This window comes from Maniola hyperantus, chromosome 16, assembly GCF_902806685.2.
Source record: "Maniola hyperantus chromosome 16, iAphHyp1.2, whole genome shotgun sequence".
Classification (NCBI taxonomy): Eukaryota; Metazoa; Arthropoda; class Insecta; order Lepidoptera; family Nymphalidae; genus Maniola; species Maniola hyperantus.
Window position 1 is genome coordinate 1583587 of NC_048551.1, and position 21018 is coordinate 1604604.

General features: G+C 36.9%; 1 protein-coding gene and 1 long non-coding RNA gene across 7 annotated transcripts in view; both read left to right on the top strand.

The window, feature by feature from the left end:
* The window catches only part of sdt (stardust), a 179842-nt gene that overhangs the window by 133647 nt on the left and 25177 nt on the right, over positions 1 to 21018 (top strand). The window lies entirely within an intron of this gene.
* On the top strand, positions 1306 to 8445 carry LOC138403455 (uncharacterized). 2 transcript variants are annotated; one of them, XR_011237717.1, is made up of 4 exons: positions 1306 to 1441; positions 6957 to 7076; positions 8038 to 8174; positions 8264 to 8445. It is a non-coding gene; the product is annotated as an uncharacterized lncRNA (long non-coding RNA). The 2 variants fall into 2 exon arrangements; XR_011237716.1 differs by lacking the exon at positions 1306 to 1441 and having other exon boundaries at positions 5703 to 7076.

Here is a 21018-nt window from a genome sequence, read left to right on the forward strand (position 1 = left end):
CGTTTCTGACGTATCAGGATGCATTGATGATAGCGATGGGCGATTCATTCGAATAACAATCGAATTATTCGATTGTTGTTATTATACAATCGAATAACAATTGAACGATGGTAAAACAATCGTCAAAAAATCGTACAGGTCTGGGAGGAACGAAACGAAAATCAAATGCAATGCGCAATTGACTTAGGTTTACGACATAGTCATTCCAGACCGCGCGCTCCGCATTCGTAGATTTAACAATTGATTTTGTCGATTTATTCGGCTTTACAAAAAACAATCGAATAAAAATTGTCAGTCGATTGTTCCGTTCATTCGATTGCTTTTTTGCAACAATTGCCCATCGCTAATTATCACAGCTAATTATTGATAATACCCTTGAGTAGGTACTTTATTTTAATCGCGGAATGAACTATTTGCACATTTCTTTATCTTATCTGGTACATCCCCATACCTACATACCATAAGTCCGCACTGGCATATCTAATTGGGTATTTGACTAGGCACACCAAAAATAAATTATTTCTCAGTGATTATTAAGTAGAGGGTCTTCCAAAATAGTACAACAATCCACGTTTTTTGTTAGTTTTAAGTGTAATAACTATTTTAAATTATCGATTAAATTAAATAAGTACGTCATTATGATGTGACGTAACATTCCAGTATTTCATAGAATATCGTATATTAAGGCAGCTCAGTTCGGTGCTTTCTTCATACAAACGTAGGAGGGAAAATACAACAATATTCGATATTGTACGCACAAAACTAAGAATTATATCGATTTATCTCGTCATTATCTAGGTTCAATGATATCTAAAACATTGAAAAAAATATTGATATAAAAGTTACGAGCCTCAAAAGATTCCTATTTTAACACTAAATCTATGACAACTTTGGGCGTAAATAAATAAGATTAGGGATATGAAAATTCTAAAACAATTTATCATTACACGTAGTTTATTTATTCATTAGTTGAAATAACTTTACTTTGCAAACCTAAATTCAGTAGTTTTTTCTCAAAAATACTTTTCCCAAACTACTGTTCAACCCTTTTCAAGCGCTAGATTTCGGCTAAAATCATCATGCTTCTCACCCCAAAACATTAGACACCGCGCGGGTGGCGGAGGGAAGGGCCAGCCCAGCGGCGCGCGGCTGCGCGTGTAATATTGTGGTTTCTATGACGACAATTACTGTTGTTATGTTTTCAAAAACAAAAGTCGTAATGATTTTATAAAATTAATTTTTATTCGTTTATTAATTCAGTGGCTATGCAAATGTGTAGAAGATTGAGCAGAGCAGAGTCAATAAGTCCTTCAAATACTTATTGCATTTTGTACATTGACCTTTGAAATTTGGACACCAATTTTATTCATTGGTTTATTGACCTGACTTTGTTGTTGAGGTCCTAGTAGGGATATCTACTCGTGTGGTCCTAGTACAATAGGTAAGTAACTTTGTTTAGTTATTTATTTTATCTAATTTTAAAAAACCGGCAAGTGCGAGTTGCTCGCGCACCAAGGGTTCCGTACTCAGGTATTTTTTTGACATTTTGCTCCATAAATCAAAAACTACTATGCATAAAAATAAATAAAAATGTGTTTTAGAATACACAAGTAAAGCCCTTTCATATAATACCCCACTTGGTATACTTATTATACATTGAAAATTGAAAATACTAATTATTTTTTCATTAACACACTTTAATTTTTTTTTGTAAGTTGTAATCACAAATCTATGGTTTTCGGATTTATTCCTTTACTTGTGCTCTAAGACCTACGTACCTACTAAATTTCATGATTCTGGGTCAACGGGAAGTATCCTATAGGTTTGTGTGACAGATACGACACAGACGGAGAGACGGAAAGACAGACAGACAACGAAGTGATCCTAAGGGTCCCTTTTTTCCTTATAAAGTACGGAACCCTAAAAAGGTACCTGTATATGTATAATAATATAGGTAGGTAGGTACCTACCTGGTGGTATTTCTTTATATTTTTAGGGTTCCGTACCTCAGAAGGAAAAAACGGAACCCTCTGTCTGTCTGTCTGTCGGTCCGTCTGTCCGTCCGTCCGTCTGTCCGTCCGTCCGTCCGTCCGTCCGTCCGTCCGTCCGTCCGTCCGTCAGTCCGTCCGTCCGTCCGTCCATGCGTCTGTCGGTCCGTCCATCGGTCCGTCTGCCCGTCCGTCTGTCCGTCTGTTCGTCTGTCCGTCTGTCTGTCTGTCCGTCTATCTGTCTGTCTGTCTGTCTGTCCGTCTTACAAATAAAGTACGCAACGCTTCGTACAAATAGTACTTTTTTATTTATTTACTAGCTGACGCCCGCGACTTCGTCCGCGTGGATGTAGGTTTTCAAAAGCCCGTGGGAACTCTTTTATTTTCTGGGATAAAAGAAGGCAGGTCATGCCTGTCGTAGAGGTGATGGCCGTTGGAGCCGGAAAGTTCTTGAGTGGAGACCGCGTAGGTATAAGTAAGCGTAGTGTGGGACGCCTTCCAGCACGATGGACCGACGATATACAGAGGCTGGCGGGAAGTGGCTAGGTGAGGAAGGCTGAGGACCGGGTGTGGTGGCGCTCTTTAGGGAAACCCTATGTCCAACAGTGGACGACCGCAGGCTGATGATGATGGAAAAAATCACGTTGATCCGTTGCACCCCTCACACGTCCCTATCCGCCTTCTCCACTCCTGTCACGCTGTCGAATAAGTTTGGAATAGAATAGGATTTCGATGGAGTGCGTGGATTTTTGTGAACGGAGTTCAACCATGTAGTCGTGGTTTGGTACAATAGTAAATGGTACAATATTAATTCACCAACAACAGTTCCTAAAACCCATAGAATAGGAGTGCAGTACCCTGCAGCATCAGTATTGAAGAGTTGGAACTTAAAGTTCAATAATGGTATATATGTTTGGCATCTACAATATTATCTCACAATCAACAGTGGCTTAGGAGTGCAATACCCAGTACCCTGCATCATCAGGGTTGAAGAGTTGGGATATCGAGTTGAATTATGAAGTCGTTGCTTGGTACCTAAACCAGAGATAGTTTATTCTAAGCGTACCTTTAATATCAATTCAACATCAACTATTCCTAAAACAGCTGATTGAAATCCAAAAGTACAAAAGCTACCCGTCATTATTATGATGATGGTTGAGAAGTTGGAACTTGAAGTTTTAACATGTATGGTTTCTAACAAAAAAGAATGAATGAAATCGGACTACGCGTTAATGAATTACAGCTCAGTATACATTTTAACTTTCAACCCCTCTCCTAAGGGAACCATGCTGAATTTCGGGATAAAAAGTATCCTATATTCTTCCTCATAGTATGACGTCAAATCGTACCAAGTTTCATTGGAATCCATTCAGTAGTTTCAGCGTGATGCGCGGTCGTGATACAGACAGACAGACAGACAGACAAAAATGAAAAAAATTCCAGTTTTGGGTTCAGTATCGATTATAGAGTGCCCTCGAAAAAAAAATTTCAAAATATCTTCAATGTACAGAATTTCACCTGTTACAGTTTTATTATAAGTAATAAAATAATAATAATAATATTGATTCAGATACAAGTTAGCCCTTGACTGCAATCTCACCTGGTGGTAGGTGACGATACAGTCTTGCTTACGACTATTTCGGATCGGAAATTCTTGGATTCAGGTTAAATGCAGTGCAAAAAGAGAGATCATTAGGATTCCGTACCTCAAAAGGAAAAAGGAACCCTTATAGGATCAGTTTGTTGTCTGTCTGTCTGTCCGTCTTACAAACAAAGTACGCAACGCTTCGTATAAATAGTACTTTTTTATTTATTTATTCAGATACAAGTTAGCCCTTGACTGCAATCTCACCTGTTGACAGACATAGAAACGGCGAGACTAGTATATTTTAGTTACTTTCACAGCATTATGTCATATGGCATATTATTAGAAAAGAAAAAGAAAGAAAAGAAAAAACGTTTATTTTTTAAAGCTGTACCACACATTACCAGTTACCAACTGGTTAGGTTATCCCAGCGCCTCTTATACTTGAGTAATAAAGTCAAAAAACCTCAAGTAGAAGAAGCGCCGGAATAAAGTATGTCATGTGTGGCACAACCCAAAAAAAAAGGTCTATCAACACTATATTTTACAAATCCAACAACTGACAATCGAAAAGAGTAATTTATTACCTATTTTGAACAAATCATTTGACTTTGACTTTTGATCCCGGAAAATCAAAGTTCCCACGGGATTTTTAAAAAACCTAAATCCACGCGGACGAAGTTGCGGGCATCATCTAGTGCATACTAAATAGTTTTTGATTTATCATGCAAAATGTCAAAAATACTATTTACCTATTTATTTATTTTTATTTTTCACTAGCTGCCCCGGCGAGCTTCGTACCGCCTAACAGTCGATTCTTTTTCAGGAATTTTTTAAAAATTTTCTCTCCGTAAGAACCATATTCGTACTTCAAGGAATATTATAAAAAAAGAATTAGCGAAATCGGTTCAGCTGTTCTCGAGATTTGCGATCAGCAACACATTTAGCGATTCATTTTTATATGTACCGAAATTCTAGTTACATAGTAGTAATAAATTAAGTTACATTGTAAATGCTTATCTCTAAACAGAGATTTAGAGATAAACATTTTACTATTGTAGTACGGAAACCTCGGGGCGCGAGTCTGACTCGTACTTGGCCGGTCGGTCTGTCGGTCGGTCGGTCGATTTATTTTAGAATGCATCGTATCGACAGCTGGTGGTAGTAGTTTACATATATCCTACTAATATTATAAACTAGGTGAAGCTATGATAGCCTAGTGGTTAGGACGTCCGCCTTCTAAACGGAGGTCGGGGGGTTCGATCCCGGGCACGCACCTCTAACTTTTCGGAGTTATACGCGTTTTAATTAATTAAATATCACTTGCTTTAACGGTAAAGGAAAACATCGTGAGGAAACCTGCATGCCGAGTTCTCCATAATGTTCTCAAAGGTGTGTGAATTCTACCAATCCGCACATGGCCAGCGTGGTAGACTATGGCCAAACCCTTCTCACTCTGAGAGGAGACCCCTGCTCTGTAGTGAGCCGGCGATGGGTTGATCATGATGATGATGAGGTGATGCCCGCGACTTCGTACGCGTGGAATTAGATTTTTAAAAATCCCGTGGAAACTCTTTGATTTTCCGGGATAAAAAGTAGCCTATGTCACTCTCCAGGTCAACCATACCCATGCAAAAAATCACTTCGATCCGTTGCTCTGTTGCGACGTGATTGAAGGACAAACCAACGAACCAACAAACAAACACACTTTCACATTTATAATAGGTGTAGTGATGTGTGTGTGTGGATGTTTGGATGTTTGTTACTCAATCACACAAAAACGGCTGAACGGTTTTGGATGAAATTGGGAATGGAGATAGATAAAAGTGTTAATTAGAATAGAATAGAATAAAATAGAATAGAATGTTTTTTTATTCATGTAAACTTTTTAAAAGTGCTTATGAATAGTCAGGTTTAATTTACCACTGGTTCGGAATGCCGTTCCTACCGAGAAGAACCAGCAAGAAACTCGGCGGTTGCTCTTTTTAATTTTTCAATTTACAATGTTATTATACCGTACTATACAAGCCATTGCACCCCCGTGCATTGCTGGAGCGAGTCAAATCCAAGCTTTTTTATCGTTTACATAGTCTGCGACTGTATAATATTATGCTTTTTTTAGGAGCATACTTTTAACACATTTTTTAAACTTGTGTAAAGGCAAGTCTAAAATTGCTTGTGGAATTTTATTATAAAATATTACACTCATTCCCACAAATGACTTTCGCACCTTCCAGAGGCAGAGCGCAGGAGTAGCTAGCTTATTTTTGTTTCTAGTTTGCCTATCATGGAGATCACTGATTTTTTTGTAACTGTGAATGTTTTGTCGTACAAAAATTATATTATTGTAAATATATTGGGAAGCTACTGTAAGAATACCTATTTCCTTAAATATCTCTCGTAGGGAATCGCGCGGTTTTAAATTATAAATTGCACGTATTGGTATATAATTAAATTTAGGGTATACCCTAAATTAACACATAGGCTACTTTTTATCCCGGAAAATCAAAGAGTTCCCACGGGATTTTTAAAAACCTAATTCCACGCGGACGAAGTTGCGGGCATCAACTAGTAATAAAATATAATTTGGACTTATCCGAATTCCGAAAGTCAGGGTTGTCAAATCACACTTATATTATAAAGGCGAAATTTTGTATCTGCGTGTGTGTGTGTATAGGTTTGTTACCCTTTCACGCAAAAAGTACAAGACGGATTTGGCTGAAATTTGAAATAGTGATCGCTTTTGAAAGAGTTCTCGTGGGATTAAAAAACCACTATATCCTCGCGGACGAAGTCGCGTGTATCATCTAGTTACAAATATAAGTATGTAGGTCATATTGTGTGCTTAGACAATTTAATTATATACTTGAGTTTTCATGTAACAGAAACAAAAATGGATTGGCGGAAGAGGAAAAAGAAACGGTTTAGACTCGCAAAAGCAAATCGCTTGCAAAGAGGAGATCTATTAAAATTCATCAGAATCTTTCCAAACCATAATATTATCTTGTGATGATAATGCCATTACTTTTTCGGGGTTATTCCCGTGAGTCACACCCGACGTGAGTAACAATGTGACTCGACGGGAATTTTATTTGACTGAATATGTACTTTTCCGGGATGCTGAATTTGATAATGACATTTATTTTCAAATCCAAAATAGCAGACATGCACTTTTCACAAAAAATAGAAATGGGTGTCGTTTTCAGGTTTTCCAGGATGCTGGTTTTGATAATGACTTTAATTTTTTAATCTAAGATGGCGGGCCAGCACTTTTTATAAAAAATAGACGCGAGTGTCGTTTTCAAGGTTCTCCAGGATGGTGAATTTGATGATGACATTTATTTATTTTTAATAAATACTTATATATTATACTTCTATTTTAGTGGATCACAGGATTTTCTTTGACAAGGAAACGACAAAGCAAAAAATCGAATTGAATTAGATTATGATGCTATCACACCGTACCATTTAGAGCCAGCTTCTGAAAATTTGACACTGTGTTTGTAAGTTGATATTATTTAGATACTAGCTAATGCCCGCGACTTCGTCCGCGTGGATTTCACATTTTTCAAAATCCCGCGGGAACTCTTTGATTTTCCGGGATAAAAAGTAGCCTATGTGTTAATCCAGTTAAGAATTCTAAATTTCATTCAAATCCGTTCAGCCTTTTTTGCGTGATTGAGTAACAAACATCCAAACATCTACACTTTCACATTTATAATTCCACTAGCTGCCCTGGCGAACTTCGTTCCGCCTACGGCCTAACAGTCGATTCAAATTTTTTAAATTTTTCTCTCGGTAAGAACCATCCTCGTACTTCAAGGAATACCTAATTTAAAAAAAGAATTAGCGAAATCGGTTCAGCTGTTCTCGAGATTTGCGATGACATTTAGTGATTCATTTTTATATTATAGACTAGCTTATGCTCGCGACTTCGTCCGCGTGGGCTACACAAAATTTCGAACCCCTATTTCACCCCCTCCAGAGTTGAATTTTCAAAAATCCCTTCTTAGTGGATGCCTGCGTCATAATAGCTATCTGCATGCCAAATTTCAGCACGATCCGTCCAGTATTTTGAGCTGTGCGTTGATAGATCAGTCAGTCAGTCAGTCAGTCAGTCAGTCAGTCAGTCAGTCAGTCAGTTAGTCAGTCAGTCAGTCAGTCACCTTTTTCTTTTATATATTTAGATTAGGATTAGGATAATATAATTATTATGTTACTAGCTGCCCCGACGAACTTCGCACCGCCTACAGTCGATTCTTTTTCAGGACTTTTAAAAAAAAATTCTCTCCATAAGAACCATCCCCGTACTTCAAGGAATATTATCAAAAATAATTAGCGAAATCGGTGCAGCTGTTCTCGAGATTTGCGATCAGCAACACATTCAGCGATTCATTTTTATATAATATAGAGATTTACTATTTGTTGTCAGATTTGTCAATGCTGAATTATGTTGTATTTTAGTGACTCAAGACATTCCTTTTAGAAGAAAACAAGGAAAATAAAATGAATGTGCCCAATATACGTACCACTGAAATCCAACATGATGCTGCAACATTCAATTCTGTACTAAATATTGAAAGGTCTACCATACCATACTTGTAAGTTGTTATGCTATGTTTTTTGCATACATTCTATATAGATAATACTCACAATATAATTATGTTGATTGTATGTTTATTAATTCCAGAAATGAAATGGAGAGCTTCAATAGTTCTGCGTCGAATGATACATCTAATGTGACTGTTGAAACAGAAAATGATACATATTGTGTTTATGTGTGTAGTGGGCTTTTAGAGGGAAATTGAATTGTACCTACTTCCTACTTATAAAAATAAAATTTTCATTTTTGAGATCAAAGTGGAATTTATTTTGACTTTTGTATACACAAGTTTTAGTCGCTACTAATAGATAAGTGTAGGCAACAAAAGTTATTTTCACAGACAAACGAATGTGTAATCATGTGTTCCTAATAGGTAATCCGCCAGCACAGAGAATTCAACTCCTAGAGTACGCATATACAAGGTTTTACATGAAAACAAAATCGTAAAATGTTGGCGGGGGACAGGGGAGAATGCTTTGTTGTGATTGGTGGACTGACTAATCAAAACAATGTGCGGAATGAGGGTACCGAACGGGCGTGGGCGATGATTCATTTAAAATTCCGTGGGATCACCACGATTTAGCAATGCAATTCCTTAGGTACAGCATCAGGGTCGAGAAGTGGGTCTTCGAGTTCAATGATAAAGTCTTTACTTGGTAGATATAGGTACCTACCTCCAATATCTATTTATAACCGACAGTTTCAAAATCCCATAAGTTTTGGTGGTCATGTCCCCTGCAGCATCAGGATTGAGGAGTTGAAATCCTGTTTGTCCTATATAAAATGACATTTTATATAGGACAATGTTGCAAAGTTTCTTTATCAATTAAAAAAAATACCCAAATCGGTTCAGAAATCTCGGAGATTTCTGTGTACATAGGTAGAAAAACACAACTCCTTTTTTAAAACTCGGTTAAAAAAGTATCCTTTGTTAATCCTCTACTTGTCTGTAAAAGTCCCGTCAAAATAGGTTCTGCCGTTCCGAAGATTAGCCCGTTCAAACAGACAGACAGACAGACAGTTTTTAAAAACGTTTGATTCAGCTGTTATGGTACAGTTCAAATAACAATATTATGAGCTTGCGGTAGTTATTTCGAAATTACAGACAGACACTTCATAGAAGTATGGATTTCTATAATATATACGAGTTGTTTATACACGCTGAGGCAGTAGTTACCTAATAGGTATGTATGTAAGTGAGATTTTATAGTATTCATCAAAAGATAAGTAGGTAATCATTATCATTCAAAAAAAAATTAAAAAATATTTATTTCAGTAGGTAAAACAATTTCACATAGTGCGTAGTAATTGGGACCATCCCAGTAACTGTTTTAGTATTGCTACGAGTACTCGTGGCAGGCGACCCCGCTCTTCCATAAAATCTTATACAATAATAATTGAAATAAGTAGTTCCTTCATAAATCATATATTTACAAAAATTCATCGGTGACATCTGTCCAACTATCTGTGTGCCATCATCAATATATCCGGACGCTAGTGTGAGCGCATGCACTCGCTACACTGCTCATCACTGAGTCTATCTCTTTCTATCACAATGTTAGGTGAAATAGCATACAGGTTACCCACGTGGGCCGAGCAGTTCGGACGTGCATCCAGCGTCACCTTAAACGCGCGTTTTCGACGTTTGATAAAAAGTAATTGAGTTGTCAAATACCGTATTGCCTATAATATAAGATTTTTGTGCTAAGAGCGATAAAGACCTATGAGCATGCTCCATCTTTTGTCGTACAGCTATTTTCGCTTGTTTTATGGAAATAATAGCTAGTTGTATTCATATTGCAAGAGTAAGGTCTAACAATAGATCAGCGTATCTCGCGAACTTTCAGTCTATTTTTAGCATGCGCCCGGTGTCACGAATAGCTGCCAACAGGTGCGACAGGTGGGCCGTATGGCTATCTAGGTTACAAAATACAGATGCATTACCTAACATAGCCGTGCGAACTAGGGTTTACAGTTCTTAGTATTTTGCTCGATGCATTTCTCGTAATTTACTTAATTCCGCTCATTGAAGTAAATTAGTATCAATACAGAAGAGCCATTTCAAATACAAATTGCAGTTCTTTGAAGCTATAAAAATAGTATCTAAGTATGAAACTGGGCATCATGGTGTAAGGAACATCGCGAATAGGCTTATCAAGAGTTTCACCTTTTATAGTAACCTAACAGCAATATTAACTTGATTAGGGCACAATTGCTTTTGCAACCATCTCAACCAAAATGGCGACCTAACACAGTCGAGTCTCGAGTGGGAACGAGACTAGCTTAAAAATAATAACCATCCGTACTATTTATACAATTGATTCAAGATGGCTGCCTCGCAATAGATCACGCGACTTCCATTTCAAAAGGCGCCAAATACAAATGCGACTCTTGTCTTCCATATAAATAAATACTCTATTAAAAGAAAGAAGTTAGGATAGCGCTCTCTCTGTTAAGTTATCCCATACAAATGATTGAGACATTAATCTTAGTGGGCATTAACCATTTTGAGTCCACCAACCACCAAAAAATCACAAGCATATTTTCCAAAAACATTCGAAATTCAATAAGAAAACATAGTTTCGTTTGTGATTGGTTGATGTACCTATACCCTGTACCCACAATGCAGAGACATGTACTCTGGGACCCAAATTGCAAATTCCTGTACAAAAGCTAGCTAATTCACACCTACTTGAAAATGCTATTTCTTACGAATCGCTATTCGCTATGCTGTAATGGTTTATGATTATAACTCTTTTATTTTTTATCTAGGCGAGTCCCGATTCGCCCGTGATGAATGCCCGTCCATTTCGCTTGCTAAGTGACGTATTTGTGCAAGAGGCAAGCTTTTAAAATGTTCTCGCTGAAGGTCGGTAAAGACATGTCGGTCGGCAAAAATTAAGAGTACGCGGCAGAAAGTAATGTACATCGACCTTTAGAAGGAGATAGCAGATTTTTAGAGCGCTGTCTCTGTCTTTGAGACCGACAAAACGTTAAATGCCGATGTACATGACTTTCTGCCACTTACTGTATGCCATTTTATACGACATCGACAGAGGGAATTCCCGGCTCGAATCGACGATATGTCAAATATTAGGCTATACATAAGGCATCGATAAAAATAGGGCTACTTTATGCCTACCTGCGTTACATGTACCAACATTACAGTTCAAACAGAAAGAGTTTTCAAGTTTTTCCATCTCGATTTGACGAGTGTTTTTTTTTTGGTGGGGTTACTCCATAACTGTGTCAAATCTGAACTGATTTGAAAATTTATTTATCTTAATTTGAAAGAATAATATAGCGTCAGGAAGGTCCCATTTTTATATTTTTTATGTTTGAGTTATGTTAATGTAAAAAATTGTCAGGCTGTCTGGTTTAATTTTGATATTTTTAAGGAAACTTTACCTACAAAAAGTCTTAAAACAATACAAGTTTCGTTATGAATTATTTTATGATAATGACGAGAATATAAATCATAAGTATTTATTATATTTTCCACATTCACAGAGAACTATAAAAATAGAATATTAAACATTGCCGTACCTACCTAATAACAAGAATTTATTTTTAAAGAATACAAGATAAAAAAGTCTTGAAACAATAATATTATGTCCCCAGTGTAATCGCATAGCTATCTACTTTTACTTATCTATATTTTCTGAATTCACAAAGAACTATAAAAATGGAAAAATTTCAAATTGAATTTTAAAAGATGTAAACTACTATTGTTGCACAGTCGAAGAGCTTGTGGGAGGTTCTGCGGGGATGCTTTTTAAAAGTTGAATATTAGTTATAATCACAATCAATCTTATCCCTGGCTCACTGCTGAACAGGAGTCTCCTCTCAGAATGAGAAGGCTTTGGACATAATAATAATAATAATAAATCGTTATTTAAAGTAATTAGGGCTCAATTTGTTAGTAGACACTAAGTAATAATATAGTGCACAAAAAAAAGAGACGATTAATCATTTACAAAAATAGGTTGATTCGCTGTTTACATTTTTTCACAGCCTATCAAAGGGCAGCATTTGTTGACGATGACGATAACGATGTTAACGTTTTTCTTACACAATTGGGGGGCTGGTTCCATTGGTTAAAATAATACACATTTATTGATAGTAATATTATCGATAGTTGGTAATATTTTTAAAACAATGCGGAAATGTTGTGACCCGGGATTTTATTTTGATGGTCCGGTACCGGATCGCGACCCGGCAAATGGGAAACACTGGTATAGATAGCTTATTAATAGGCTGCGGATCATCCCGGTTCAGTCCCGGGAGACCCGTGCTCGTGAGCCCGCGATGGGTGGACCATGATGATGTTGATGATAGATTTTCAGCTTTCAAAAGCAGCCTTCAATATTTTCCACCAGCTTCCCAGCTATAGATAATGTCACAGTTGCACATATCTACCGTTTTGACCTAAATTGTTTCGGCAGTAAGTGGGTAGGTATTTGAATGCGTGCTAGAATGGGCCGTAAAGACTGTTGGCTTCCCCTGCATTCAGCTCGTTATGTATACCTAAGTACCTATCTATGCGTATTTTACAGGGTGTTCTATTTTTACTTGTAAACAAAAAAAAATTTCGTGGGCTACGGCGTGATAGCTACACATGGTTGAAGGTTTTGTGTGCGTATGTGTGTACGTGTCGTGTGGTTATTTGTTTTGTCTTTTTAGGGTTCCGTATTAAAGTGCTAAAAAAGGAACCGTCCGTCAGTCTGTCTGACTGTCACACTTGCTTATTTTAGTACCTAATTATTTATTCTATCGACTTGAAATTTGGAGTTTTCAAATAATGCTTGCCTAATCTTGATATTATTATTAATTATTTTTACAATTTATTGTAAGACTCTGACTTCCACTTAGCTAGTTTTTATTCCATGTAGATACAGTTGCCACTTGTGCCACGGCCGAAGCCTCCCACCAGACAAATGGTAGATGCATTTGACGATTCAAAAAAACCTATTTGTAAAAGTTTAATTGAATATTTTTATTTTATGACTGTAATGTTCTGTAATTATTTCCCCAAAGGACTGATAGATAATCCAGTTAATTTAATAAGTCTCTCAGGCATGTAGCCTGTGAAAATGAAGCTTATCGTGAAGTGGGAACTACCCAATTTTCTACCCTTAGACTGGTGCTAATTCTGTTGTACACAATCTCTAAATTAAACTTGACAGATTTAAAAGTACTTACTTAATGCTCTTTTTCCGTAGGGAACATTGTGAAAATCTTTAGATCTGCCCCCCAATTGTGTAAGAATAACCATTTCATGGCTATCGCAATCGTCAAGAATTCTGCCCTTTGATTGGCTGTGAAAAAATGTAAATAGCGAATCAACCAATCAAAGGGCAGAATTTCTTGACGATTGCGATAGCCATGAAATGGTTATTCTTACACAATTGGGGGGCTGTTACTTTAGTTTAACAATAATTGCATTCAACCGAATTGGTACCATTGTTGTAATAATCTCCACTTTTATTAGAATAGAATAGAATATATTTTTATTCAAGTTAACTTTTACAAGTGCTTTTGAATCGTCAACTAGTTAAATATATACCACTGGTTCGGAATGCCGTTCCTACTGAGAAGAACCAGCAAGAAACTCGGCGGTTGCTCTTTTGCTTACAAATTGTAGAGTGGGGTACTTATATACAATTTTTAAATATAAACGGATATACAATATTTTAATACGATTTTATTACCAACCATCTAGACATTATTATAATTTAAAATAACCTTGAAAATAATGTCGTATGTACAGTACTTAAGTGTTACCTACAAAAGTTATAGTTCCGAATCGTAAGACAAAAGAATTTGCATATTTACCGATTCGCTTAAACTCTTTTTAGGGTTCCTTAGCCAAATGGCAAAAAACGGAACCCTTATAGATTTGTCATGTCTGTCTGTCTGTCTGTCTGTCTGTCACAGCCACTTTTTTCCGAAACTATAAGAACTATACTGTTGAAACTAGGTAAGTAGATGTATTCTGTGAACCGCAATAAGATTTTCACACAAAAATAGAAAAAAAACCAATAAGTTCCCCATACTTAGAACTGAAACTCAAAAAAAATTTTTTTTCATTAAACCCATACATGTGGGTCTATGGATAGGTCTTCAAAAATGATATTGAGGTTTCTAATATCATTTTTTTCTAAACTGAATAGTTTGCGCGAGAGACACTTCCAAAGTGGTAAAATGTGCCCCCCCCCCCCCCCTGTAACTTCTAAAATAAGAGAATGATAAAACTAAAAAAAATATGATGTACATTACCATGCAAACTTCCACCGAAAATTGGTTTGAACGAGATCTAGTAAGTAGCTTTTGATTTATCGTGCAAAATGTCGATAAAATACGGTTGTACTACGGAACCTTCAGTGCGCGAGTCTGATTCGCAATTGGTCGGTTTTGTGTTATTAGAATAGAAACACAAACCCAGCCGAACGCGACAACATAAAATACCTCCGTTATCAACATCACTACGGAACAATATCTGCCGTGACAAACTCGAGGATCGAGATAGCCTCTGATAGCACAGTGTTTGAAGACTTATGTGGCCGAACACACGCCATTTTCATATATTTTTATCATTAAAAAAAAGTGTATTGTGCAAAAACCCAAGTCGCTATTATAAACAACCTTTTTTTGTGTAACAAAAAAAAAGTTAGTTGCAAAAATTCCCGAAGTGATAACTTTTAACAACCTTTTCCGCACAAAAAGGTAGTCCATATAAGATAAAATATCAACCTTATTCATATCGGAAAAATAGAAGTTTATTGTGATTAAAATGTCTACTGTAAACAACCTTTTTCCTGTGTAAAAAATTCAAAGTGGTTATGTTTATAATAAAATTTTTTCGAGTGCGAATATTTTCCGCGGAAAATGAAGTTTAAATTGTGACAGATTAAAAATACATTAGTTTTTAAACAGATTCAAAATATAGCAGTATTTTTTTTCATTATTAAAGGAGGCTTTAAGTGCTTTGTTTTTACAGTATTTTTAATTGATAGCAATATTGCAGTGCTGTGGTTTTTAATTAAGTAGGTAAATGCAAGTGCTGGACAATGACGAGAATTATTCAGACTTTGAACGCCTATTTGTTGGATACCTCAAAATGTTGTATGTCTGTGGATAGGTTGAAACACTTTTGCTTATGCCGAAGAAATGAAGATACTGAGGTAATCTTGTCTAATCAAACTACTTCTAATCAAAGGTGATAATAGGTAGATAGTAAATTCATCTACACCGTTTCTGGTCCATATCTATTTAGGTTTAGGAACTTTACATTACGCGTCAGGCAACACTGAAGGATGAAATATATACCGTAGGTACTATTAATATTTACTCAGTATGTACAGAGTAGAAGTCGTGGGCCTGGGTTCGATTCCGGGTAGAGTCAATTTAGCTATTTGTAATTTTGGATTTGACTCATGTCTGGTGTGGTGAAAGATTTAAACTACTTACTAAATTAGGTACTCACTTATAAAATTTTGAGGCTTGTTCATTAGTTGAATGCTTGTAATTTTGACGACCCATACATCCATATTAATATTATAAATGCGAAATTGTGTCTATCTGTCTGTCTGTCTGCTAGCTTTTCACGGCCCATCCGTTCAACTGATTTTGACGAAATTTGTTACAGAGATAGCTTGCATCCCGGGGAAGGACATAGGCATAGGCACACTTTTTATCCCGGAAAATCAAAGAGTTCCCACTGGATTTTTAAAACATAACTCCGCGCGGACGAAGTCTTTGATATTTCGATGACGTGTCACACCTGTGCGTCATGAACGCGAGATGCGGGAGCGTCCACGACGCGAATCTATCATCGTCGTGATCACTTTGGTCGCGCTGGTTTGGATGATGCTTTCTATACTTACAAAAAAGATTTAAAAAATCCATTCTTAATTGTATTATATCTATAGATGCTACTAATCGTTTAGCAATATGCAGAGTGCATGATAATAATTGATAACATAATCTATGATATACAATATCAACCTTCAAAACAACAGATGTTACTTCATACTTGTAAACAATATGGACACGGCATAAGACTGTTTCCACGCATGAAACATACAATACCTAGCGATATTATTATATTGATGACTGATTAGTGTAATATTTGGGGGAGGGTGGGGGGGATACGGGACGAAACGCGATTTCGATGTCTACGCCCTTAAAATACAAGAGCAACAAACCTAACAAATGTTTTTGGATCGAAACCGATTTTCTCAAGTATAAAATCGAATATCAAAAAATATTTTGTCCGAATGTAATCGGAATGTAATCTGTCCAGCTCTAAGACGTTGTAAGACAGCCGAAATTAAAACAGACAGACAAACTCTTATATGTATTTTAGGAGCTTGGATTAATTATTTTAGGATTTAGTGCGTTTTACTTGCTTTAGCGGCGAAAGAAAACATCGTGAGGAAACTTGCATGCCTGAGAATTTTCCATAATGAGCTCAAAGGTGTGTAAATTCTGCCGATCTGCACTTGGCCCGCGAGGTAGAATATGCCAAACCCTTCTTAATTTGAGACGAGATTCGCGCTTAGAAGTGAGCCGGCGCGGATGGGTTAATGATGACGAATCTCGAGTCACGCCTAAAGAAGTCTTCAAAAAACTTTTTTATAGCTATAATCGCAGTACATTCTAACTTCTGTCCAACTTCTTTTGATGATTAAGTAATATGAAAAATACAACTCGTATCTTTTAGTTTCTGGCAACAGTTTCAAAATAACATTTCCAAAGAACTATGGTTATATGGTAACATAGGTATATGTACATATCTTGAGTTTCGTATATCAAAGTTTGGATATGAGATAATAATCTCAGATATCGATAAACTTTATCGACGTCGCATTCTTGCTTATCGATATCCCAAACGGAATAACAATGATGATAAGAGGTTTATAAGAAAAATACAATACTTTGTCCCCTTTGTCATTTTCCTTTTATTTACTTAACGTATTTTTATGAGCCTCAATAGCTCAACGGGTAAAGGAGTGGACTGAAAGGTCAACGGTTCAAATCTCGCCTTGCACTATTGTCGTACCTACTCCTAGCACAAGCTTGACGCTTAGTTGGAGAGGAAAGGGGAATATTAGTCATTTAACATGGCTAATATTCTTAAAGGATTGACGTGATTTTTTGCATGGCCAGACCAGTCTTCGAACAGTGCGTGTTGCCACTTGCCAGAATAATAAATGGATCCTAGACATGGTCGCTAACTATGGACCTCATAAGAAAGCTCAGAGTCACTCCGGGAGACGATTGAGGAAACTATGCTTGGAATTTCTTTGCGTGATTAAATCAGAATTAACAAGGTCGGTAGAAGAGAACCAGAGTAACCGACATAGCTCAGCGGGTTGCGAGTCTAAGTTGGCAATGGGCAGGGCACATAGTTCGAAAAACCGATAGACGTTGGGGATTCAAGATGGTAAAATGGCGACCTCACACCGGAAAGCGCAGCGTTCGTTGGAAGATCGCCGTGCTAGGTGGACAGCCAGATATAGTATGGGTAGTGATGCGTATTACCGTAGTGATGGTATTCTTGAAACTCATAATAAAATTTTAATTCACGTTTACGTGCATGACATTAGAATTAAAATTAGGTGGGTACATACGTAATGTTAGTTGAATGTGGGTTTTCCCAACTCATTTTCCTGATTGCCGTCCTTACAAAATTATCAAGAACTTATTAATATTCTAGACGACGACTGTTGCCTGCAGTTGCCTGTGACTTCGTCCAAATGATTTCAACTGTCAGTATCCAATACCACAGTTCATGACAGTTAGGGAACTTCTAATAAAACGTCGAGGCTTCGACGTCACTGGCAGGCGTCAAATGTTATTACATTTGACGCAGGTAGCTCTAAAGCAGCCTCCAAAGAATTTTTAAGTACTACTTCGTAATGGCAGCCTCATTTTTCCTTGATTATACCTCACCATAGCCTAATATTTGACATATCGTCGACGTTATCAAATTGAGAGTTCTCTCACTCTAATTCACTCTGCCAATACATAAAGGTTGGTACGCCTATTCAGAGAACAACATAATAGCCTTTGCTAAAGTAATGTTTGTAAGCTTTGTTTGCTTTACTCCTCAGGACTTAGGATATATTGTTGTGTGATTTTCAATGTTGCCAACCTGACGTCAGGGGACAAGTTGTGAACGAAGGACTAAAATCGTACTTTTGACATGACAGTTGACACTTAAAGTTAACATGGCGAGTGAGATCTCGAAATGTATGCATTATATGTATACAGGTTGTAACCAGAACGCTGGTGATAGTATACTGATGATTACTGATATGATAGCACAAAAAAACGCGTAAAAAATATGTAAAAAATCCTATATTTTGTACAAGTTTACGATATATTGCAAATAAACATCTGACTGACGCTAGAGGTCAGTGAACGTTGCGTAAGTAGGCCACATAAAGTCAATGCCGCGTCGTAGGTGGGGCACTGACCTGAGTTTTGCACGCTATACATTGCGGGTTTGAAAAATACTAGATCACTAATACTACAAAATGAGGCAAATGGATTTAGGCATAGGCAAAATGAGGCAAATAGGATTTGGTGTTTAGGCAGTATAACAATAACGCTAAGTTTTTGCTAGCGTTCTTGTTACACCCTGTATATCATTACTTTGTGGCATTTCGTCTGCGAAGTAGATATTTTTTTATTCATTATAGGTTGACCACAATCACACCTGATGGAAAGTGATGATGCGGTCTAAAATGGGACGAGTTTACCTAGAAGATGGCCATTCACACTTGTTTTAAAGATACCCGGGTTGTAGTTGGTAGGAAACACATATCGTGAAAGAGTATTCCAAACCTTAGCCATGCGTATGAGGAATGATGACGCAAAACGTTTCGTGCGTGTAGATGGAATATCGACGACATAAGGATGGAAACTCGCCCGACGTCTAATATCTGTATATTAATATAATGTTGTATGGACATTGGACATATAAAGCACTGTACCCAGTCATACAGGTTAACCTGTTCATACAAACCGCAGGGCCTTGAAAGGGGCACTGTGGAGAGCAAATTAACTCGCTGTTGATTTTAAACCTACACTCTAATGTTCAAGCTTGTGTTAAACATTAAATGTATAATTTAATGTTATATCAGAACGAGTTTTTTTTTATTAGGTTACCGCTATTCGTTTTATTACATTTTACACCACTATTGCCGAATGGGTTTCTTTTTATTCCTTTAGGCAAAGCAAATACATAAAAGCTGAGTTTGTTATATTTTCTTCTACTAGAGTTCACTTTAGTAAATTTTACTTTTTAACCCTGGACGTAAACTGAGGGGTAGTGTTTAAGTAGTGGTAGAATGCGACAAGGCTCTCTTGGCACTCGAATGACATTCACAGGGGGGCGCTGTTGGAAAACAAATGCTTAGACAAGAACAAAGGGGACACTTGACGATAACGTTAGTTCCGATTTTCGCCACGCGCCAAAAGAGCCATGTGTATCGTATCTGCCAGTTACATCGTAGCGCTCAAACAAATGGACCGATTTGAATGCGGTTTCTTTTATTCGAAAGTCTTTATAAACTTTGTTTTAACCGTGCACCAATCTCTGTTACGGTAAGATCATCAAAATCTCCAATTCGATACCGTTACTATGGATACAATAATATTAACATAAACTGTAAAACACAATAGGAGAGTTCGAGACTCCGTTTTTTTAACGAGCTAGCCGTTAACTATTCCAATTTGAGAGATAAAATCGAAGTTTGCTCTAGCAGATAACATTGTAAAAACGATAGTGGCTCTTAACCTCAATCTAGCTTAATTTAAAATCGATTTTTAGGGTTCCGTACATCAAAAGGAAAAAAGGAACCCTTATAGGATCACTTTGTTGTCTGTCTGTCAAGAAAACCTATAGGGTACTTCCCGTTGACCTAGTACCATGAAATTTGGTATTTAGGTAGGTTTTATAGCACAAGTAAAGGAATAATTTCTGATTATATAACAAAAAAAAAAAAAAAATGTTCATGAACAATTAATTAGTTTTAAGATGATGAAACAGAATACGAAAAAAAATTGGTTTATTCCCTCGAGTAAATTACCATGTAAAATTATGAGGTTAGGTATTATGAGGCTTCTTCGATATTTTTTTTGAACATAATGACCATTTTTTAGCAGTTTTTAATGTGGGTACATTCACTGATTTTCACGTAATTTGAATATTCCTCCGCGCACGGTGGTTTGAGGCTTATCTAATGAATTTGATTTAACCTTGTACCATCGGAATTACATTACCCTTATCTTCGGCTTTACTATTCTATAGTGTACTATAAGTATATAGCCAGCGTAATCTATTAAAATTAGTATTGACGTCACTGATGCCATACTGTTGTATATAAGTCCCGCAAATTGCTTTTGCGCTGGAACCATATACACCATAAAAATATACCATCAGCTCAAAACATCAGTCTAGTGCTGACGTCACTAAAATGGCGGCCACGCGCATTAGCAATTTGCGAGACCTATACCTAAACCTATAAAAATTTGTGCTGATTGGCTAAATATCGCATAGACTTTTTGTGGCCCGGGTACATGAAATTACAATTTTTAAATTTTAAATTAACCGTTTATTTCATCAACATCATCATGATCAACCCATCGCCGATTCACTACAGAGCACGGATCTCCTCTCAGAGTGAGAAGGTTTTTGGCCATAGTCTACCACGCTGGCCAAGTGCGGATTGGCAGACTTCACACACCTTTGAAAACATTATGGAGACCTCTCAGGCATATGCAGGTTTCCTCACGATGTTTTCCTTCACCGTTAATGCAAGTGATATTTT